The sequence below is a fragment of the Protopterus annectens genome, chromosome 8.part0 (genome assembly GCF_019279795.1).
Source record: "Protopterus annectens isolate FY-2018-M chromosome 8.part0, PAN1.0, whole genome shotgun sequence".
NCBI lineage: Eukaryota > Metazoa > Chordata > Ceratodontiformes > Protopteridae > Protopterus > Protopterus annectens.
In genome coordinates, this window is record NC_056741.1 from 289832083 (window position 1) to 289858134 (window position 26052).

The window sequence follows — 26052 nt, forward strand, 5'->3', positions numbered from 1 at the left end:
TGTATGATTCGGCAGTCATGCAACTATTCTCCATTTGCATGGGTGCCGTGAAGTTAGCCACCTCTGTTTTTAGGAGCCCAAAGTTAGCTTTGGAGAAGTTTTTCGTGGTGGTTACTCTTGTGGGGGGGGGGGCTGGGTTGAGGATTTCCAAGATGATTAGTTTGTGGTCGGATCTAACCAGGGAGGAGTTGACTATTGGTGTAGAGCAATGGTCGCCCATGTTAGTAATGACCAGGTCAGGGATGTTGCTACCTCTAGTAGCGGTAAGAATGAGCTGGTCCAGGGCATTGGAATTAATGAATTCTAGGAAACGTTGGGCTAGTGTATTGGTACATGAGTAGTTTTCCCAGTTAATGGAGGGGTAGTTGAAGTCGCCCAGTATGAAAGTGTTAGGTTGGACCCTAATATTCTCCAGGGTGCTTAGGAATGTAGAGTGTGAGTCTTGGGGCATGGTTGGGGACCTATAGCAGGCTATAACCTGAATCACTATCGTACCCAGTGTTAGCTGCACCTGAAGTATCTGTTATGCGTCATGTTGGGCTACCAGTCTGGAGGTGTGTGCATCTTTATGAATATGGAAACACCACTGCCTTTGGAGCTTCGGTCCAAGTTCTGGGGCCAAAAGATGTGGAATGAGTTATAGCCTGGTAGTGCAGGGGTGCTTTCTGCTGTCTTGAACCAGGTCTCTGTTACAGCATAAATGTCGATGTTCTCCATTTTAAGGAGTGCTTCAAGTGAGTGCATTTTGAGATTTAGACTTCTAGCATTAAGCAGCATGACCCTCAGACTGCATTTGTTTGTAGCTGTTACAGTGATAATTTGGTCTTTGAAACACCGCCTTAAAAAGGCACTATATGTGAAAGAAATTGTGCAGCACTATGCACCCCATTATAAAAGGGTAAAGCATGCCAAAAATGTAAAAGTTGCAAACAGTAAAAATACCTGCAGTAGTAGCACCAGCTGTGCAGCAGCATCCATTTGCTATTATAACTGCAGCTTGCTGCAGGTATACGCAAAGCTGCATCTGACTCCAGTGGGCATATTACTACCAGTCAAACCTCTCAACTGTCCCCATTTTGGAGGAAGTTCCTATTTTGTGGCCTGATTCTCTCCCTGGATAAGATGTCCCTCGTTTTAGACATATGTCCCTAATAAACTTTCAGGCTTGATTTACCCTTTCATACACTTTTCTGAATCCCCTCATCATATGTAATTGTTGAAGTTTTCTAGTACACAAAAACACTACATAACCAACATGCTAACAGCAACAATAATTTAAAGAACGAGGACACACATCTTACATTTCTCTTTTTCATAAGCAAAAATAAATGACCTTGTTTGGTAGAATTTTGTAATACATTTCATTACAGTCCACAAATGTTACACAGTTTGATAATGTGGTTATATTTTCCATTATTTGTGTCAGTCTCTGTTTTTTAAACGTGTTTCTAAGTAATATTCTGCATTCCCACTGGAAGCTGTAAGTTATGTGCTGTATTCAAATGTTATTTAATTAGATGTCCAGATTTTTTGGCCTTTGTTCCTATTTTTTTTTTTTTTCAATAATTTTTATTTTCATTTTACATTTATATAAATCGCAACCATTTCCATGCTTACAACATGACCATAAGTGAGTGTTATACACTGTAGTCAATATAGTAACATGCAAGTCATAAACATATCTATTTACATTATATACATAGATGCTTTCTCAGACATATCCGTTGTTATAAAAACAGCACATACAATAACGATTTCAAGTTCATAGCTTTGCTGTGTGATCGTGTGTACATTTCTAGGTTCCTTTGTAACTTGTTACTATGTAGCATGTGTGATGTTTTATGCTAATATGATGTTAAAGGTTTGTTCCAAAATTTCTTGGGCTTTCATACTTTTGTTTCTTTTATCTATTACTATTTTATGAGCTAAAAAATGTTTTATAGCTATTTTTTTTTAATCCCTACCAAGAGATATTTATAAGGTCTAACCATCTGAGTGCTATGTATAGCTTCATTAGTAAGAAAATTATTATACGTATATTCGCTTGTTTTCCTGAGATGTTAGATGGGAGAATATGTAGAAGGGTAAATTCCCATGTTAGTTTTGATGTTTGATATCCCATTATTTTGCAATTGTATCTTGAGGGAATTCCAGAGTTTATACACACATTTGCAACTCCAAAATATATGCATTAGGTCTGCTACCTAGTCCTTATAGTGTGGACAGTATGGTGATTTTGATGCATTGAATTTGTGGAGTATTGTAGGTGTGAAATATGCATTATTATTTATCATGAGCTGCGTGTATGACAGTTTTTAAGGGGTATAATTTTCAGTGTTAGATTGATTGCATGTCTTATTTGCTGGTCGTCTATGGATGGTTTTAATTTTCTCCAATAGTTAGAGAGAAGGAGGTCCTTCTGAAATTTGATTTTGCCTATCATTTTATGAGTTAGATATTGTTTTCCTTGTTGTAAGAATAGTCTTCCAAAGCATAGTACAGTTTTCCATGTCACTATTAAGTATAGTAAAGTTTTGGAGGTAGCTGGAATACAACTCTTTGATTTGTCTTAGAAGTATTATATATGATTTGGGTAGATTTAGGTTACTTCTCATTTCTTGGATTGTACAGTTAAGGTATAGGTAGATATCTTGGATTATTTTGTCCTTTAATCAAGGAAAGGAGTCATGGTCTAGCATCTTGTTATTTTTAAACTTGGATTTTTATGGAGGGGTTGTAGTGTTACCATAGCTTGCCCAAGGTTTAAGGAATGAAAAAGTCTTTGTTATATTTATAGAATGTTTTAAAGGATCTATAATATTGTAGGCTTGTAAATCTTTTTGTTTAAAAAGGGAAGCACTTTGGTATTAATGCCTAGTGCTTTAATGTACCTATAAAATATTGTCACCCAAGGAGGTGACCAAGTTTTCATTGTTGGCTTATGTTCTGCTATTCTCATTATTCTGTTAGTGTTGATAATAGAGTAGTAAGTTTTAAAATCTGGCAGGGTCAGACCCCCTTTGCTCTTGGGGAGTGTTATCTTTTGATATGAGATTCTGGTTTTTTTTTTTTTTTTTGGGCTCCCATATGAATTTTGTTGGAAGGTATGAGTTTGTTTGTAGAACTTATTATGTATAGTTATCCACAATGTCATGAATATATATGTTAGTCTAGGTAATATGTTCATTTTGATTATTGATACTTTGGCCAGAAATGGTAGCTTAAGTTTATTCCACCTTGTATAGTCTTGCATTATGTTTGCCATTTAAGACTTATGTTATGTTGGTAGAATTCCTTGTTGCTCTGGAAGAAAGTAATTCCCAGATATTTGGTTCCTTCTTTCATTTTTATTGTATCTATTAGTGGCATTAATGAGATAAGTTTGGGTGGCCTTAAGGGGAATATAGGTTTAATTTGTAGTTAGACATGACTGAAAATTGTTCAGTTGCAGTTATTATTTTGGTTATGTCTGAATTTGGTGTAGTGAAGTAAATGTTCAGATTGTCTGCGAAGGCGGTGAAATATACTTTGAAGTTGTGTGTTGAGGGGGTTATGATATGTATTTTGTTTAATATATAGAAACAGGGGTTCTAGGTATAGGTTGAATAGAAAGGGTGATAACGGACATCCTTGTCTTGTTACGTTTTTTTATCATAATTCTATTTGACCATGTTTTATTTATATATAGGGATGTATATGGACTGCTATAGAGAATTTGGATGACCTGAATGAAATTGATAGATATGTCAAAATAAGGTAATGTTTGAAGTAAAAATTCTAGGTTAACCATGTCAAATGCCTTGTGGGCATCTACTACCATTGCATAGATATTAGTATTTCTCTGATTTGGAAAGGATATTAATGCATCCAATGTTAGAGTGTTATCGCTGGCCTGTCTTCATGGTGTGAACCCAGATTCCCCTGGAGAAATGATTTTCTCTATCAAGTTTTTTAATCTATTTGTGAGTATTGAAGTCAGGATCTTTGTATTTATATTTAAAAAGGAGATGGGTCTATAACTATCTGGGTTTTTGGGGTCTGCATGCTCTTTTAATATGAAAATAGTTTTGGAGGCATTGAAGTGAATATCATTTATGTTGTTATTTATTATATGGTTCAGCACATAGTATAGTAGTTTAGCAATTTGGGGGGGGGGTGAAAGTTTTATAAAATTCTGAGGTAAGTCCATCTGGTCCTGGGGCCTTATGTGATTTTAAATGTTTAATTGTTGGGCTTATCTCATTGATGGAAATAGGTTCCGTTAGTTTTTTTTGTTGATCTAAATCAAGTTTAGGAAATTTTAGTTTTTGAAGAAAACGCTCTCTATCTTCCTTAGAGGTTTGTAATACATGTTCTCCATAGATTTGAGAATATATTTGTTCAAATACTTTGATAATTTCTTCATTTCTTGTGTAGTTTTTGTCCCTGCAATTTATTTCTGATATATTTCAGGTGGTTTTATGTTGCGAGATGATTCTAGCCAAAGCTCTGGATGGTATTTGGGCTTCCTCTGCGTAATTAGCCAACATTCTTGCCTCATAAAATGACAGATTTCTGGTTTCTAACATATAGAGGTCTCTTTTGTAGTTTTAGGAGATCAACTTCAGTTTGGTTATTAGGGTTATTTAGTAGTTCTCTTTCAAGTTTTTCTATTTTCCCTTTCAATGTATGCTCCTCTTTTAGTTGTATTTTTTTATAATATGCTGCTTTTTTGATGAATATTCCTCTGATTTGTGTTTTGGCCGCAGCCCATTGTATGTCTACTGGGACTTGGGATCTGGAGATGTTTCCAAGGGATGTCTTTAATATTTCTTCAACTTCTTTTGTTACATCTATCTTGATGAGCAGGTTAGGATTCAGTGACCAGTTATGATCTCTATTTGCTAGGTACAGTTTTTTGTCCCAGTTGATAAACAATGTAACTTTGGAATGATCTGAGAAAAATCTAGTGTGTATAACTGTTGTTGGATCCATGTTAATGAGTATGTCTGAGATTAAAAAGAAGTCTATTCTTGACCACATTTTGTGGCACTGTGAGTAGAATGTGAATTTCCCGGATATATTCTCATTATTCTCATATTTAAAAGGGTCATATAGTTTAAAGTCTTATTTAAGTTCATTTAGAGCTATTGTGGCTTGTTTATTATGTGATTTAATCAGGTTAGATTTGTCTTTTTCTGGGTTTTGATATGTGTTCCAGTCACCCCTAATTATTAGGTTGTGATCTTTAAGTTGGTTTAAAATTGGGTAAAGTGACATAAAAAAGTGATGTTGGTTACTACAGTGTGCATATAGATTAAGCACCATTACAGGTTTTGGTAATCCTGGGTTGGTAAATGTTATGTAACACCATCTTCCCTCTTTGTCCGCCTTAGTCTCAAGTATCTTGTCTTGGAACTGATTTTTAATTATTATGGCAACACCAGCACTGTTTGCTTTATCCCCTGTTGCTATAATTTGTCTTATCCATTTCTTTTACCAATTTCTGTCCATTGTTCTGTAATTAAGTGTGTTTCTTGTATTAATACAAGATTGGCTTTGGTTTTCATGGTAGGATGCAAAAATAGTTAGCTTTTTTCTTTATTTTGGAGCCCTTTAACATTCCACATCTCTATTTCCTACATTTGTTTGTTAAGTATGTTTGTTTTACATGACTTGTATTTTAATTTGGTTTTATGGTCTTTATATGTGATGCTGAAATGTGTTTTTGGAAAGCATCTAACTATTCCTGCCCCTTCCCTGTACCTACCCACTATACCCCTGGACCAGGAATAACTGGGGGAATAAAGTGAGGATTTAAGGTATACTTTTAGTTTCCCTCTGATCTTTGGTTGTGTTTTCTCTTTGTGTGTAGGTTTAGAGCATGGTAGCCCCCTTACATTACTAGATACACTACGGACAAACTTAACAAACTAGTTCCCTAAAAACACTGCTGTGAGATATCCCTAGTCTCTTCCTTGAAACTATTATACAATTATAGTGTTATGGTTACAGCACAGAACTTATAGTATTTTAGCATGCAGCTTATTCCTTCTAATAATGCAGTTTTAAACAACATGTTAGTGTTCAGATCCTCAGTTAACTATATCAAGATGTACAACAATGCAACATGAATTTTAAGGCAGACTTGTCTTGTTTACATTTTCCTTTTCCTTAGTCTTTTCTTACCTTCCCCTCTCCTTTAAACAGTTTTTCTCCCCTACTTCGGTGCCTATACAGACTTCTGTGCCAATCTGTAACAGATACTTGGGTTATTTAATTTCGCAGGCAGGTAGACAATTGGAGAACAAAAGAAAACAAGCAATTCTTGAGGCACCTATGCCTACGACTAAGTGGGAGATGATGTCCTTTTTAGGTGTGACTAATTTTTGTAGAAGTTGGATCCCTAACTATGCTGAGGAAGTAGGGCCATTGACCGCACTGATCTATGATACTCCCATGGTGGCTAAGAATAATATACAGTGGACAAATAAGGCAATACAGGCATTTATTAGAATTAAGCAATTGATAGCAGGATCCTCTGTTTTGGGTTTTCCGAACTATTCTAAGCCGTTTGTACAAATGGTTGATTGTAAGGGAGGATATATGACTTCGGTTCTGGTACAAGTACATGGGGATAAACAGAGGCCGATAGCTTTCTACTCCTCCAGATTAGATCCTGTTGCAAGGGCATTGCCGCATTGTGTTCAAGCTGTGGTGGTGGCCGCCATGGTAGTACAAGCCTCAACATCATTAGTTTTGTTTCACCCATTACAATTGCGGGTTCCACATTCAGTAGCTACTATACTTTTGCAAGATAAGATAACCTTTTTATCTCCTAGTCAACATTTGTCGTGTATGACAGTGCTGCTGACACAGCCTCATATGACCATAGAAAGATGTACTACTCTTAATCCGGCGACACTTTTGCCGACTCCAGAAGAAGGTACTCCACACGTTTGTTTAGAGAGCATTCATGACAAAGTACTTCCCCAACCAGATTTAACGGATATTCCATTGACAGATTCTGATCTTGTTTTGTTTGAAGACGGATCAGCAAAGGAAGACACTGTAGGAAAAACACTAGTAGGGGATGCTGTCACCACAGAAACTGAAGTTTTTGAGGCAAAAGGATTGTCAAGCATTTATTCTGCACAGGCAGCTGGGTTGGTGGCTTTGACTCAAACTTGTACCTTAGGGGAGGGTAAAAAAAATGACAATTTATACAGATAGTCAATATGCTTTCTCCACTGTACATGTTTTCGCTCAACTATGGAAGAATAGGGGAATGGTTACTGCAACAGGCAAACCAATAAATCACAGAGATTTAATTTTACAGTTGTTAGATGCAGTGCAACTACAACTTCAGATAGTGATATGTAAATGTTCCGCACATACCAACAGAAAAGATCCTGTCTCCAGGGGAAATGCCCTTGCTGATATGGCTGCAAAAAAGGCAGCTCAAGAAAATGATTTGCTTTTACATAATAATGATTTGGAGCCCGGACACCTCTTAGACTTAGAGACACTAAAAGTAATGCAAACATTGACGACACAGAAGGAAAAATGTCGTTGGGTAAAATATGGTATCACTCAACAGAGTGGTTTGTATGGGGCATCAGATGGCAAAATGGTATTACCCTCAAACCTTTTTAGGTATGCGGAATTGGTTAGCCATGGACCTACCCATGTAGGAGTACAGACGATGATTCAAATAGTGTCTAAGGTGTTTTGGTGTAAAGGGTTTTCAACTTATGCAAAGCAATTCTGTTTATCTTGTTTATTATGTGCAAAGTATCATGCTCAGGGGGGAGTTAAAAAGTCTCAGCAGGCATCCCCTACCCCTCCGTATCCATTCCACACACTCTGTATGGACTTTATTGAATTGACACCCTTAGAGGGAAAAAGGTTCTGTTTGGTCATTATTGATGCTTTTTCTAAATGGGTAGAAGCTTTTCCAGTAAAACATCCAAATGCACAAACAGTAGCAAAGCTTTTGACTACAGAAATAATTCCCCGATTTGGCCTACCAAGATGCATTTACAGTGATAATGGGTTTCATTTTGTTAACCAGATTGTTCAGAAATTGGGTCAAGTGTTTCAAATTGATCTCAAAAATCATTGTGCTTGCCATCCCCAATCAGCTGGACTGGTGGAAAGACACAACGGTGTCTTGAAGAGTAAGCTCCGCAAACTAATGGCAGAAACACATAGGTCATGGACTGCGTGCCTTCCATTGGCACTCCTGTACATGCGAATCTCACCTTCCTACAAAGGACTTACACCATTTGAACTTTTGTTTGGGAGACCATATTACGACCCGCAATGGCAAGGATTGTTGCCAGCGGAATGTGAGGGGGGTGAGGATCTAGCGGATTATATGAAGAAGCTGCTAAATGTCAAATCTCTTGTAACCAATGACTCCTTTGCAGATTCCAGAAATGAAACCTTGCTAAGCATGGCACCCGTGAACTGGGTGTGGATCCAAATTGTGAAGAAAAAGAATTGGTCATCCCCCAGGTGGGAAGGCCCATACCAAGTACTTATCTCGACACCTACAGCTGTAAAGATCGCTGAGAGGACTTCGTGGATTCATATCACCCACTGTAAAAAACTCAAGGCTCTTCCTTCTGCCATTGATATTGGTCAAACTCCACCGGACCTCTGAGCGCAAAGTCTGGCTACAAAGGGGGATTAGCCCAATAGGGGTTAGTTCGTCTCAAACCCAGTGAAGAAACCAATGGCGCGAGGTAGCCCTTAGGGAGGATGGCCATGTTCAACTGGTACTTGAACTGTCACATGATGATGATTTTGGTGGCGAAAGTAAATATGTCCATACGAGAAGGAACAGTTGCAAAAGAAAAAGGAATGGTGTTGCTGCAAGCGCAAACAGGTGTTACTACTGTGTTTAAGGTGAAACTTTGTGAAGGAATTTTGGACTGTTCTAAATGGAACAATAATAATTTCTTGACTCGTGCAAAATACTTGTGCAATAGAGACTGTACGTCCTGGTCAAGTGTTTGGTGGTCAACAGATGTGAATGGCGATGGGAATTCATTTCTGGAGAACCAAACTCATAGTTTAGCAGACGTATGGTGGTTATGTGGAGACAACAAACTCAGATCAAGGCTTACGATTCCCTGGAAGGGAACTTGTGCACTTGTAAAGTTAATTCTGCCATTCTACATTTTCTCAGTTCCAGCAAGCAATTTCGTAAGAGAACTTGAAATAAAGCCGAAGTGGTTGAGTAGGAGAAAAAGAGAGGCGCCGAAGCAATCTTTCGATAACGATAGCATCGGCGTACCAAGAGGCGTACCTGATGAATGCAAAGCAATAAACCAAATAGCAGCTGGTTTTACATCCATCTTTGTCTGGATTCAACCCAATAAGAATGTGGACTGGATCAACTACATTTACTATAACCAGCAGCGTTTTGTGAACTATACCAAAGATGCATTAAAAGGATTGCTGAACAACTGGAGGCCACTTCGCAGGTGGCATGGCAGAATCGAATTGCGTTGGATATGCTCCTGGCCAAAGAAGGAGGAGTCTGCAAGATGTTTGGGACTTTCTGTTGTACATATATTCCAAACAACACTGCACCTGATGGAAGTATCACTCGAGCTTTGAAAGGTTTGGAGATGTTATCCGAAGAATTGGCAGAGAACTCTGGGGTAATTAATCCCTTTACAGATTTTCTACAAGCGTGGTTTGGAAAAAGGAGTCATCTCATCAGCAGTTTCCTGGTGTCCGTTGGAGTCGCTGTGGCTATCGTGGTGGTATGTGGTTGTTGTTGTATACCCTGTATCAGAGGTCTTCTACAAAGACTGGTTGATACTGCTGTTATGAAGACGATGTACCAGCAATTGCAACAGACTGGTGAAAGTGAATACATTGAAATGTGACTCTTTGCAAATGTTTTTGAAGTTTAAAAATTTGTCTTGCCAATGAAGTAATGTATGCAAAGAAAAACTTAGTTTTTACCATATATTGCTGAAATAAAAGACAAATAAAAGTGTTTTCAAGGGGGAAATGTTAAGAGAAAAAGTTTTAAAAACATACTGTTATTTGTCTTTTTCCTGTTCTTGTAAAGTGAACATGTTATTTGTTGGGATATGCCTATCAAAGATGGGCCTCATCTGTGAACAAAATGCAGCATTGCTTATGAACCTGAATGATATCTGTTTTCTGCATTTCAGAATAAAGAGACTTGATTATAGCTCAGTGAAGCCTGGGATAAGGACGCACGGCCAAGTAAGAGTTAATTTACTGGGGCAGGCTGTGTGTCCTGGAAAATTTGAGTTACCGTTGTTGAACAGAATATTTTGTACTTTTTGAACATTCTGTACTAGCTGTGGGTTTGAGGTAATTTGTGATAAACATGTTTTTCCTATATGTTTTTCATAGCCAACTGTCAACGGTCAGAAATATAACTAAAAGTTGTTTTGCTTGCAGTATAAAAGTTGATGTCATTAAACAAGTTGATCAGATCAGAGGAGATCAGATCAGTTCAGACCGGACATCTTGGCCAACATGCTGTGTAATCTGGTTAGCTGCTAATAAAGGAAAAATCATCACCTGAGGCAGATGCGACTCGTTTGAATTTTTTCTCCTGACACTTCCTCTTTCTAAATGCACATATATAGCAAAAGTAGAGGAGGACATTAAAATTGGAGCACGGTTTGGACATATAAATTATGACAGCTGACAAGAATGACTTGACATAGAGACTTGAGTGGGCACTAAACTCACCTGGCAACAAATGTAAATGTTAACTATCTGGTTAACACCAAAGTTTCATACATTGTTTATTTTTTATAGTGTCTGGAGCAGAAAAGACCACAATGTCTTGCAGATAAAGTTTACTGTTATGTTTTCTTAGCTTCTGCATATGTCACCTTTGGGTGGGACTCAGTGAGAAAGTCTCTGCTGACTCTGTCACACCATATTTACCAGCATGCCTGGTAGTACTGCAGTAGTAATGCTAAACTACCTATTTAGATGAAACATATTCACTGCTCTCATGGCGCAGGCATTGCAGTATCAGCTTAGTATTACACTGTCTAATTTCCGCTGTAAAACCTGAACTTTGTAAACCTCATCAAGAATAATGTAAGGGTACCCAGGGTTTACCATGTAGTCAACCCCTTACAATCAACTGATGCTAAGTCTTGCATGTGTAAATGTATATATTGTTCAATAGTTGTTATGAAAAAGAATATAAAATATGTGCTTCAAATCCTGAAATACTATAGAATTTATTGTGTAAATGGGCAAACGTTGACAACACTAGGTAAAATATATTAGGAATTTCCATCAGGTTTCAGTTTCTGAAGTGTGCTAGCTGGTTGATTATGCACATATGGGATATTAACTATCACTCTTATTATTTAGTATTATCCATGCAGGCAGAAAAAGATAACCAGTTTTCTGATGTAGGTGCTACCTAATAACAAGAAAATTATGCTTTTGTTCCCATGAGTGGCAGTGGTTTCAACCTTTACTTTCAGATACATTTCAGATAATAAAAGTTGACTGATATTGTTTTGTCAAGGTAATATATGTTTCAGTGACCCATTTTGACTTTGATGCTAGACCAAAGGTCTTTTAGTACAGAGGAAAGGATTTCGTATGCTAACAAGTATTCTTTGTTTCTCTGTGTTTGTGCAACCCTCAGGGCTGTGCTGCTCCCCCCAGAAAGAAAACATATTTCTTTTAGAGAAATGAAGAGTATTGTCTATTGACCAGACTATTCATGTGAAGCTCAAACATTGCTATAAGACCATATGAGACTAGTGCACCTATGAATTTGCTCAGGATGTGTTAAACCTTTCCGTTTTTTTATAATAAGTGATGTTATTCTGCATATTATCTATAACAAGTGTGCTCTAGTTGCTTATCTTTTGTCTCATATTATGCCTGTTTTCAGCTATTCCATTATTGTGTTCTCTAGATGAAATGAATGGACAATTGTTTTCCTGTGCTCTGGCTACCTGAAATCTGTATATCCCCAGGCTGAACCTAAAAATGGTCTATTTGGATCAGAGCTCGACCCTTCTAAACAAATTAATTAATTAAATAAAAGTTCATATATGGGAATTAACTACTTGCAGGCTTTCTTTTGTTTTGTGAGAAAGCTATCATTCATTGTGTCCCACTGTCAGTGAGGTGGCCGGTGCTTGTCAATCTGTTTCATTGAGGATTTAATGAGTGGCTCCATGATAACATGGGGTAAGACCCATTCTATGACTGATACACCAAATATAATTTAATGTTTTGTCAAAACAACATTGTGTATTCTTTTAGTTTGCAGTACAGTTTTTTCACTAATTATATTTATTCTGATTTTGTGCTGGAAATATACACAATTGTAAAGTAGTTAAGCAGTAGTACAAATAAATGGGTGAACACATAATTCCTACTCTTTAATTCATACATTTTCTAAGGACTGGTGATATTGCCCTCGGTGAGGTTACATCTTAATTTGTTAAAAAATAATGGGGGGATTCAGAAAAGCATATTTAATGTGGAAGCTATATTACTTCAAGTTTCCTCATTGAGGTAAGCTTTCTGATTCAAAGGCTGCCCTACCACGCAATTTTCACAGCAGAGCCAACACAATACAAGTCATTATGGGGCCATAGCATGGACAGTGATCTTGTGCAACACAGCAAAGTATGTGGTCTTGTGGGCAAAGCCACATACTAATGTGGCAGTCCTGGATAGTGGCTAATGATAATCATCCATGTAGTCTCTACTTGTTATGCTCATGGCTGCTGACTTACTTGGCTGTGGCTTGCTCAAATAAGTAAAGCTTTATGAGGAAAAAGTGAAAGTCATACTTTGACAATATTCTGACAATATTCACCAAATCACTTCTGTAAGAATACTCGCAGTGCAAGCAGATAGAGCCGATGTGGGTGGACATGTGTGTATATATATATATAGATATATATATATATATATATATATATATATATATATATATATATATATATATACATATAGATATGAATGTGCATGCCTGTAGGGACATTAAAGAGTGAATGAGTGTGTGTGTGTGTGTGTGTGTGTGTGTGTGTGTGTGTGTGTGTGTGTGTGTGTGTGTGTGTGTGTGTGTGTGTGTGTGTGTGTGTGTGTGTGTGAGAGAGAGAGATCACACTATGGGGGTTAAGTAGGAGATGCCAAGTCTGCACGGGAGTATCTGTTTGTGTGTGTTGGAGCATGTGTTGGAGCATGTGTGTAAGTGTGTGGTTGAGTGGCTGAATGTTTCCATGTGTGTGAGCAAGTGTGACGGAGCTTGCTTTATAGATGAGTGTGTGTTTCTGTTTGTCTGTGTCTGTATGCTTGTACAATTGTCTGAATGTGTGTGCGTGTGTGTGTGCGTGTGTGCATGTGAGATCACACTATGGGGGTTAAGTAGGAGATGCCAAGTCTGCATGCGTGTATCTGTGTGTGTTGGAGCATGTGGTTGAGTGGCTGAATGTTTCCATGTGTGTGAGCAAGTGTGATGGAGCTTGTTTTATAGATGAGTGTGTGTTTCTGTCTGTCTGTGTCTGTATGCTTGTACAATTGTCTGAGTATATGTGTGCGTGTGTGTGTGTGTGTATGTGTGTGTGTGTGTGTGTGTGTGTGTGTGTGTGTGTGTGTGTGTGTGTGTGTGTGTGTGTGTGTGTGTGTTTGCAAGACTATGCAACTGAGATGCATAGGCTGTTAGGGGAAACACACTGCTGTCAGGTTTGACAGCACAATGTTCTGTTCACAGACATGGTGCTTTACCAGCTCCCTGAATCAGGGATTCTCTCCATCACTCTAAATAGCCTACTCATGTTGAGCAATTAGTGCAGTTGGAAAGGATCTTTATGAATCCCAGTCAATGACTGATTACAAGTGGGGTTTTGCTATAGGACAGGCCGCTGCCTTTTGACACAGTTGTTGAAGGTTAGTTTGCTAAATGAGATGAAAGAAGCTTAATGTGTGCATGGAGACGGTAGATGGAATTTAACTTCTCTTTACTAGTGCAATAGTAATGTAAGATATTGTTTCAGAATTTTATTTGGAGGAAGAAAACATGAAGGATTTTGAGTGTTTTGCTAAAATCAAAAATTATTGACACAACTGCCACAAGTTTACTGTTTATATAGCACCATAACACTTGTATTTTCTTATATTGATTTCTCACCCCAGTAAATTTACAACCTCTGGAACCTATTCAAACTTACTTTATGACCACTTCCTAGCCAATACCCATAGAAATACCACCCAGCAATCTAACACTCATCAACTTAAAACATCCCAAAACCTTTCTAAATTCGGTAGACTCCTTCATCAATACACTGAAAGCCTTTAATTGGTTTGCCCTAAAAACTCTCCCACTTGATGAAGTGATCAATACTTTTAATACCTTATTAAATACTCTAAACACCCACGGCCCATTCCTCAAAAAAGAATGGAAATTAATCAGACACTATGGCTCACTACCCAGACAAAAACTTCAATGCCTAACAGAGATAAGGACTGGAAAGCAGGGATCAAACATAAAACACCGTATAACAATAAAAAGCACACCGGTGGTGCCAAGATAATCACCAACCTTTTATTAAAACTACAAAAACTTCACTGACTAAGCGCTTTCACCCTGGTAGGGCATCTTCAGAGTCAGTCTATACATTTGATAATAATCCTTATATATGTATATGTATATATAGACTGACTCTGAAGATGCCCTACCAGGGTGAAAGCGCTTAGTCAGTGAAGTTTTTGTACTTTTAATAAAAGGTTGGTGATTTTATTTTGGCAACACCGGTGTGCTTTTTATTGTTACCAGTTTATTTATTCTTTTTTGGAGATAAAACACCGTATAACCTGCAAAAATATAGAGAATTGCGCAATCTGAGTAAAAAGCAAGTTAACCCAGATAAAAAAACAATACATTAAAAATGGCTTCCAAAAAATTCTGGACATCAGTACATAACCTATTACAATCTTGGCTCAGATAAGGAACCCAGCCCTTCTCATAACAGCCCTAACTAGAATGTATTACCTTATTCAATACCTTCTTCAAAGAAAGCATTGCTTCACTAAATAAAAACTGTTTACCCCCATCCAGTGCACTTCTGCACCCCCAACAATAACATCCAATCCTAGTATTTCTGAAATAAACAGGTTAAACCAAAACCAATATTCTCCATACACCACACACACACACACACACACACACACACACACACACACACACACACACAGTACAAGTTCCTTTACTCCCCCCTCCACACCTTCTGCACATGAATCTAATTCATCCTCTATATTCATTGCTAGAATTTTCCACATAGGGCCTGTCTCTTCATTATTGATAAAAAAGTCTTCCCATTAAACTCAAACTCTGTTCCACTGCAGCTGATGACCTCCCACCTGAATATGTAAAAACAGCTGTAGATGCCATGGTATAACCAGTCTCTATCCTTATCAATAGATCAATAGCTGAATATTATGCTTCTTTATAAAAAAAAAAAAAAAAAATCATAGATCATCCCTCTTCATAAAAGTGGCATCTCTGCTAATGTTTCCAGCTTCCAGCCTATTTCAATATCTCCTCACTCAAAAATTCTTGAAAGATGTATTCATAAACAACTCTTCCACTATCCAAGACATCAATGGCTCTTAATATCCACCCAAAATGGCTTCCACCCAGTACACAATACAACTACTGTCCTACTATCATTCAGTGACACCATAAACAAATACAGGGCCTCAGATGAACTTGTTTCCTCCCTATTCCCTAACCTGTATGAAGCCTTCAATACAGTTTCCAACCCTAAATTTATGTTCAAAATGTCTCAAATTGGACAATCCCCTTTTTCATTACAGTGGTTCAATAGCTATTTAACTGACAGGTTCCAATTTGTAAAATGACAGAATATGCTCTCTGTCTCTCTGTCGCTGTCTCTGTCTCTCCCTCCCTGCATATCTCCAGTGATGTACCCCAAAGCTCTATTCTTGGTCCCCACTGCTTTAATATCTTTATCAATGACCTCTATACCTCCACAGGTCCAGCCTTTCTTAAACAATATTCTGATGAGTCCACGCTTGTATGTGCATCTAATAACCTGCCTCAGTTCCTCCATATTACACAGGAAGTATTTTCCTTACTTAAGAAATGGCTCCATAATACCCAACTACTAATCAACCCTAAAACAAAGTTACTGTTATTTATTCTCACATCACACATACCTGACAAAGTGAATTTCCAAGTCTTTTCATTAAGCAAAACTGAAACAGAAGTAGTCTCCCATACAAATTTTTTTGAGCAATTATAAATGATAACTCTAAATGTGTCCTCCATGTTCAAATTAGCATAAAAAGACTCAAGAAAATTTAGGAATACTCTACAGGCATAAACACTTCCTTAGCAGCACCACCAGAATAACTATTGCTAGTACCTACCTTCTCCCATCTCCCTTATATGGTGCAACCATCCTGAACAACATCCAGGCCACAGTTAAAAATAAGCTGGAGGCATGTTCTAATAAGGTTGCAAAATGTGCCACCAACAAACAGTACCATATATGCCCCTGTGCTGCCCTTAAGACATTGAATTGGATTGATGTGTCTCACCACTTAGATTGCATACAGATTATCTTCACACACAACATTATTCACAAAGCCAATAACTGCCCTGCTTTTAGTCCTATTCTCCATTCCTACCACCCCAAGAGACCACTTTGATCTAATAAACAACATCTTCACAGCATATATAAACTCCACAAATCCTCTAGCCAAAGCCTGTACTCTTACTCATTCACTAAAAATGGAATTCTGTTCCTCTATAAATTAAAGTTACTTCTAACTTTTCCATCTTCAAACACCAGCTAAGAGACCAGCTAAAGAAGACTTGTCTGTGCTCCTAAACTATGCCAGGCTGAACTAGCCCCACCCTCCTTCCCACCCAGCATACTTCTTAGTAAGGTAATTCTGCCTACATGAACTTGGACAATCAATTTCTAAGATAAAGGAAAAATATAATTTTACCTAGGTTATGTTACCTTGTCATCTTTGTAGCAAATTGTGTACTCGTGTTTAATGTCATCTCGAGAAACTGCAACTTGTGAATTATTTAACTATTGACAATGTTCTTTTATCAACTTGCTATCTCTGTCCAATATTTGACCTGTGTAGGTATACCTTCGCATTGTATGAACCAAAGTTGTGAATTTTTTATTTAGTTAATATGCTGTTCTTCTTAAGTTTTATAATAATCATTATTTAATTGTAACCATATTATCAGCCTTTCTCTCTGGGTCTTATTCCAGTTGGACATTCCCGGTAAAAAAAAATGTCAAAAAAAAATAAAAATAAATGTTGATCTGCAAAATGGCATGTATTTATTGAGGTATTATATTTCCTCCTATCATTAGACTTATGTGAACCAAAACAAGTGCTCTTCCTTGCAGGTTATTAGTTCCTTTTCGTTGTTCTCAATGTGGTGCCGTATTCACTGTTTTTGAATGAATGGCTTAAATATTTACATGTCACATTAACATACAGTAGGCAGCATGGTCTAATATACACTTTGTAAGAAATACATTTGGTTTAAAGACTATTTCACTTGTGCACCATGAAATTGCTTTTTGAGCAGTGCAAAAATATGATGTTCACATTTTGACTGTTTCTCACACACTGCTGTGGTCAGTGCTCGACGCTGATATCTTTAACAGGTAGACAGAGAGACCCATGATGAGGCCTGTGAAACCCCAACTCTGAACCAGTAATCAAGGAACTTCAATCTTCACCACTAGTACCAATGGGGGATGTACATTGAGAGGATGACTGAAGTTACACACACAGTATTTCAGATGCAGTTCTTTGCATCAAGTGAAATTTCCTTTAAGAGCACACAGAGACCACAGTCAGTCCTGGGCCGATTTCTTCCTCTTTCTACAGATCCTCAGTAAGACTCCCCACTGGCACAGCTATAGAGTTGAGATCTCAGCTGAGTAGCCAAGCCAAGACCTCCAGCAACCTCACTGTCCAACCAGTGCTTCATGTCCCTCCCAAGTAGCTGACACACACACTCTTTGAGGTTTGATTTATACACACGCGTGCATGTACACACACACACACACACACACACACACACACACACACACACACACACACACACACATGGGAAAGGCTGTCACGGGTTTACTAGCTATGCCCCCTTCTTCCCAGACTATAAGGTAGTTATTACTGCCACCAGCCAACTCTTTTTCAGCTACTTTAATAGCCAGTAGCTTATTGACCCAGGGCTGGTGGGCTTTATGGCGGGCAAACACTGGCCAATAGGGGCACATATACCCCTCCCACCATTAGCAAGGGCCCCTGGCATAGGTCAGAATAGGCCAGGTCCTCAACCCACTTATCACTGGTAACTACCCATGCCCATTTTGGTGACATTAGTCAAGATGATTGAATCACCTAACACAGTGGTGCACAACGTCTGGCCCTGGAGCCAAATCTGTCCCTTGATGCAATACCATCTGGCCCCCAGACAGTAACCAAACATTTTTAAAAAAAAGTGAAAAAATGCTATGCCTTACTCCAGCCACGCAAACTTTCCAGCACATGCTTGCTTACCTAATTGACTGCGGTTACGCACACCTCTAATTTTAGCTGCGGAAGTAACCATTCTTTGTTGTTTACAACTTGTAGTCTGTAAACAGTAGTAACTTTCTGCAAAAGTTTGTAATAAGTCATGGCTGCAAGCCAGAAAAAAAGTTAAATGCAAAGTTTATGTAGAAAATGGGCAATTTCATGACTGCTGTCTTAAGCAAAAATGCCAGTCACCTGTACCTATTGTTAACTCATAATGACTTATTATGTTTTGAGGTGGCCGGCAGATGCATTAGGAATTCATGTAGTGGCCCTCCCCACAAAAAGGTTGTGCATCACTGACCTAGAGCCATATTTTACACCATCAAGTGGCTAGCCCTGCCACGGCGTGCAGTCTGTGGTCCGTGTTCTTCTATCTTGAGGATACTGTGCACTATAGTAGATGCCCATAGTGGTTGGTCTGTACAACTCTTCCCCCTATAGGGCACCATGTAGAGTCTGTGCTGCTGCCCACAGCTCCATTCACTGGTGAGTTTGAGATGGAAACACTCAGCATGTTTTTCGGACATGGGATAATCCCCACAGAGACACAGGCAGAACGTGCAAACTCCAAACAGGCATTGGTCAGAGGTCAAGATTGAACCTTGTACCTTTTGCATGGGAGGTGAAGACCTTAACCATTATGCCAACTGGTTTCAAAACTGGAGCATGGAAAGGGAAAGCAGAAAAAATGTTGCAGTACTCAAATGAAAGTCTACTTGAAGGAGAAAGAGTGGTTGCTGGAGTAATACAATGTACAAAGGATTTTCTTAATCTTTCCTTGAGATTGATATGTGGAAATAAAATCTGAATGATCTGAATAAAAACATTGGATAGAAATGGTTGTTCTATTTTGCTGGTGTCTGAATAGTTTGTTTTCCATACTGAAGACAGCAATGTTTTAGTAAAAAGGATTAAGTGATGAAGCATCACATAGTTTGGGGGATTACAGAAGTTGCTATCAAGTCTCCCCTGAAAAAAAATAGGTCACACTTAGTGAAACTAACCCAGTCAACAAAATGAATTTAGTAAGTACATAAATTAGTGAATAAGTGCATGTATACGTTCATATACACATACATGTATATTTGGGTTCCCAACTGAAATGTCGGCACTCAAAATTGTTGAGTGCCAACAAGTGGGTAAAAAGAATCGAAAACAGAGAAGAGTGAATCTCTAAAATAATTTTTCTTTTTTAAAATTCTTTTTTGTAGATGGCAAGCTCCTCTACACCCCCGATGTTGGGGGCAAGCGCCCCCCGCACACCTCAAACTTATGTATACTAAATCTTGAGCTCATCATACCTTGCAGAAAATTGAATATTTAGAGAAATGGTCATCTCAGTCTTATAGGTTCATAGGTTCATAGGTTCATAGGTTCATACTAGGCTATCTGCCCAAGGGCATTTATAAGCCTAGCCCATAGTTATTTGGCTTTCGCCACCCTTTTAGTTTGAATAAAACTATGCCTATTATTTTGCTGTGCCTCTGTCAAGCAGTGACACTGAAGTAATCCCTGGGGTATATCTGCGATCCCCCATCCATTGGTCAAGATTCCTCTTGAACAAGGCCAGCGAGGTGCTCTGCCTCACATGTACCGGGATTTTGTTCCACAGCATAGGGAGTCTCTGGGTGATGAATCTGTCCCTCCAGCACGTTCTATTAATAACCGTGTCAAGGTTTAAGTCTCCCGCCCTTGTGGTTCTGAGGGATCTAGATTTTTTGAGGTGAAGCATGTTCATCAAATCAGGGTTTGACATGGCCTTATATGTCAGGCACAGGTCACCTCTGAGCAAGCGGTATGAGACTGAATAGAGCTGGAGTTCTTTCAGTCGGGCAGCATAAGACATATTTTTGAGACCCTTTATCCTTTTGGTGAGGAACTTTTGGGGCCTTTCCAGCTGCTGCAGGTGTCGGGTCAAATACATTCCGAATGGGGCATTGTACTCAATCATAGGTCTAATGAGTGATGAGTACAGGGGGACGATGACCTCCCTTGATCTAGATGTGAATCCCTTCATGATCAGGTGGGCAATGTAGAAGGTTTTCCTAACTACTTTAGCAACATGAGTGTCAAGCGAAGGCTACTGTCAACCTGGGTCGCCAGATCCCTGATGACTTCTTCTGTGCTCAGTGGATTGCCACCTATATGGTAGCTAGGGGTAACCTTGTTTTTCGGGAAGGGTATGACTATGCATTTCTTGGCATTTAACTTTAGGCCATGGCTCTGGCACCAGTTATCCGTTTCTGTGAGGCCCTTCTGAAGGATATCTGTGTCAGATGTGTTTTCGACTATGGCCCAGTTTGCAGTCATCTGCAAACTTTGTCAGCCATAACCCTCCTGTGTTTGCTTGTACTTCAGAAAAGTAGATGCCAAACAAGAGTGGACCCAGGACTGAGCCCTGTGGGACACCACTTGTGACAGGCTTTGAGTCTGACATGGCTCCAGCAACTCTGACCCTGTGGGTTCTGTCACTTAGCCAGTTTGCAACCCATCTTGTGATGTATGGGTTTACATTCAAGCTGATGAGTTTTTCGATGATACCTGAGTGGGGTATTGTGTCGAAGGCCTTTGCCAGGTCAAGGTAGGCTGTATGAACTGCCTTTCCCTCATCAATGGCCTTGGTGACTGTCTCGAAAAAGTCAACCAAGTTTAAAAGGCATGATCTGCCTTTGACAAAGTCAAACTGGGTTGGATCCAAAGTCTGCAAGTTCCCTGTGTCTTTATTTATGAGTTCCATTATGATCCTCTCCATGGCTTTGCAGATAAGGCTTGTCAAGCTAATGGGACGGTAATTTCCAGGGTCGGTGGAGGCACCGCCCTTGTGAAGTGGGACCACAGTCGCCGTGCGCCACTCCTTGGGTGCGTATCCTGAGGTGAGGCTAAGATTAAACAGCTGTCCTAACTGCGGGTTTAATTCCTCATTGAGTTCATGGAGCACACAGCCGGGGACACCATCCGGTCCCAAGGATGCTGTGTTTTTTGCTTTGGAGAGAGCAGTTCTCACCTGGGCGTTGGAGATGTTTAGGGGGCTACAATCCTCTGGTATAGATATCTCTCCTTTTGGGGGGGAGAAGTTTGCACTGAACCTGTCAGCCAGTATGTTGGCAATGTGTGTAGGTTCAGTAATCTTCACATCATTTTGAACTAATTCTGAGCATATCTGGGAGTTTCCTCCTAGGTTTCTAACATAGCTAAAGAAGGCCTTATGATTGTCTTTTGAGTCCTTGGCGATTTTTCTCTCAAAATTTGCCTTGGATGATTTTATGAGAGCTCTTAGTTTTTTACTTATAATGATCAAAGGTGTCTTACCTTTCAAGGATTTTGCTCTATCTTGTAGTAGCTTCCTCCTTTTGTTGTAGAGCTTGTTTATGGCTGGGGTCCACCAGACTGGACGCTTGCCTTTGGTACAAAGAGTCTTAGTTTTGTTTGGGATTGCCTGATCCATGCAGTCCTGTAGGTGCTGGTAGAAGGCATTTATAAGTGATTCAGCGGTTTGAGTAATGTTTACCACTGGCTCAGGGGCCTTAAAGGAGACCACACTAGTTTTTAGAAGTGTGAAGTCTGCTTTTGAGAAGTTTTTCACTGTGGTCTTTTTTATTTCAGGTGGGGGCGGGATGAGGACCTCCAGCGAGATTAGTTTATGATCTGATCTCACCAGTGAGGGGTATACTTCCGGTGTTGAACATTGTGATCCCATGTTCGTGATGATGAGATCAAGTATGTTTTCTCCTCTTGTGGGGATGGTGACTAGTTGTTCCATGGCATTTGAGTTTATGAACTCCAGGAACCTTTAATATATTAAGTCTGTTTTTCTTAGTCATTCAGTCTCCATGATTCGGGATTCACTCTAGCAGGTCCCAATGTTTCAAATGGTTACAGTATAAGTATATTTTTTCCTCAAGATTATAATGGGTTGGAAGGTAATTATGAAAGAGAGTGAGCAACATATAAAGAATGCATAATGTTAATGAGAGCAGCCACAAAAGCCAGCTTTTATGTACTTACATATGTTAATGGTGTTTTGTGTGTATGAGAGCGTCTGAGAAATAATAAACTTATTGCAATATATTTTAATAATTTTCTTTGTATTAAGCTATTTGTCTTCATATTCAAAATGTGATAATCTGCGCTATATAGTTTTGTACTTTGTACTATCATTAGGGTTACCACCTGTCCCACTTTGCGAGGGACAGTCCCTCTTTGGGCAGTTGTGTCCTGCAAAAAAATTGAAAAAATGGCAAATGTCCTGAGATTTTAGGACAAAATTATATCCGATATTTTCTTTAATAGTTGCATAAAGCAGTTCTTTTGTATCCTAAACACCTACATTTTATAAGAAACAGAATAAGCACCTAAATGCTACAAGAATAAGCTTTAATTTAGGCAAGAAAGTGAAGTTCTGTCCTTTGTACTGGCCGTGGATATGTTTTGCCCTGCAAAATCTAACCTTTATACAAAAAATGTCCCACTTTGGGCATTTGAAAAGGTGGCAACCTTAACTATCATCTGTGACACAGTTGTGGTCTATAGTTCCTACTAAACCTTTGTCACATTGAAAACATATATTTCTGAACAAATCTTATTACTGTGAGCTGTGAAAGAAGATTTTAATCGGGTTGCAATTCACTATATTTGTGTGGATGAGTATATATCAGCTTTTCCTTGGAAACCCGTTTGTTCTGTGCTCTTAAATGTTTTGGGGTAGGATGCAGGGTCAAGATTCTTGTTGTGATAGTTCTGAAGGTGTCTTGTATTTGAAGTATGAAGACTCAGCAGGAAATTGTTTAACTTTTATTAGGCCATTCTATCTGTAGTTATCTGTTTGGAGAGAGAAAGGATATTGTTAATCTCTTTAATGACCCAATACAAATGCATGCAGTTCCTCAACAACAAACAACCCCCCCCCCCCCACACACACACACACACACACACACATGGGACCATGTAAGTCACAAATACTGTATCAGAAGGTAATTATTTTAATTTATTTTGCATTGTTTACTGGGATTTTTGATTGGGCAGCAAAGCCCCTTTACAACAGAGGCCTGGGAGAAAAGTTCCAATACAATAACAAAGCATTACAATAAAACAACATAGTAAGAAGTTATAATAATAATACTCAGGTACTATATAAACAGATATGTAAATTTATAAAAGGAGTATAATTAAAGCAGTAGAGAGACAGTGTTATACTATGATATAGGCATGAGATACATTGTTGTAAGATGAAGCAGCTTACAGAGAACAGAGAGCTTGGTGACAGGTAAAAACTGTAGAGAGTTCATTAAGATGCTGAGAATAAACATTGCTTTACTAAAAGGAAGATAAAACAAATGATATTTTTGTGAAGAAAAATAAAAAGTTTGAGGAAGGGAGAATGAGCAAACCTTTATTATTTAATTATTATTAAATGGGGATAGTAAGTAACAGAAAGGCAAAATGGTTGATAAGGCGAGGGAAGAGGTATATAGATATTATAAGGAGGTCATAACTAGGAGAACAACTTTATAGTCAAGGAAATAGAAATTAAGAAATACAAACTCATTATGACAGAGTTATTTTTTAACATATGACAAAAAGGGATGGACATTAGCTATCTTTTTTTGGAAAGTAGGTGCTTTGAGTAACTTAGATTTAGCCAGATGATAGGCAGGTAGACAGCCATGTTCCTTTTTTCAGTTCCGATTTAAATTGTATTAAGGAGTTTATTTGTCTTAGTGGTTATGGAATATAATTCTAGTTTTTTTTTGAGGTGCAAGAGATTTTGTTGTTGGATCACAGTGGTTGCCTCAGGGAAGGCAATACAATAAATCATCATGATTGCTACATGGAAGGAAATAATAGTCAAAGAGGTATGTTGCAGTTGTACCGCTCCATCACAGTTCATTCCACACCATGATGTCACATGGTTTATCTAGGGTTTCTCTACAGAACTACTAAGAGTGGAGACTGAGAGGAAGGTTGGAATCCACCAGAAATAATGTCATTGCAAAGGACATGTGACTGACTTAAAAAAAATTCATATGGGAAATAAACTATTTCAACTGTTAACTCGGTAGTTATGGAATTGGAAAAAGGAGAAACAGACAGAAGAAGATCCTTATGTTTACAAGAACAGTCATAGGGGAGTGGGAGCTGGATGTCCTAATTCCCTGAGGAAAATGACCTGGACAGAAATGAAACAACATCAGTGAGATGCATACAACTCAACGTCTAACCACAAGAGATATGGACAAACCAAAATTAATGGGAGACAAAGGCCCAGAAACAGGGACAGATTATAATTATTTCACTTATAAACTTGAAAGTTGATAGCATAACAGGATTTGCATTAGCATGCATCTTCTGAAGGATATGAAGTCTGAAACTGAAATGTCTGTTATAATTTAAAAATTTCATTTCTCACTGATTTGCCAGAAAACCACACATTTTATGAAATATCAACAATACGAAGCAAAAATGTGGACATTCTGTGAAAACCTGGAGAGTTGACAGGTACGGAGAGATGGGAAATTGTGGAGTTATACTCAGGAAATGTTAAGTGGCTATACTAAAAATGTAGCTGGAATTCATTGGAAATAGAACCCTAACAGCGGCAAAAAGAAAAGACTATCCAAGGCCCAAAGATTTAGATTCCGTGCAAAATGGAGATCTACCACATCAGTTATGTGATGGCATGCATCTGGTGAGCAGAGGTGCCCACATATTACATGTTGGAAATTAAATGCTTCAATAACATGCATTTAAATCACCCAACAAGTGGAAATACTCTACAACGTTGGAGAGCTCATGAGACAACAATGGTAATGATCTCAGTCAATAAGCAAAGAAGGGTGAATGCTAACATGGCAGACTTAAGTGTGATGCTGGGTGCAGTGACAGTCATATAATGATAGTATACAAATAACCGTGATACGTATGTCAACATTCATAACTACATACACCAGAGACATATAATGATAGTATACAAATAACCGTGATACGTATGTCAACATTCATAACTACATACACCAGAGACATATAACGATAGTATACAAATAACCGTGATACGTATGTCAACATTCATAACTACATACACCAGAGACATATAATGATAGTATACAAATAACCGTGATACGTATGTCAACATTCATAACTACATACACCAGAGACATATAATGATAGTATACAAATAACCGTGATGTATGTCAACATTCATAACTACATACACCAGAGACATATAACGATAGTATACAAATAACCGTGATACGTATGTCAACATTCATAACTACATACGCCAGAGACATATAATGATAGTATACAAATAACCGTGATACGTATCTCAACATTCATAACTACATACGCCAGAGACATATAATGATAGTATACAAATAACCGTGATACGTATGTCAACATTCATAACTACATACACCAGAGACATATAACGATAGTATACAAATA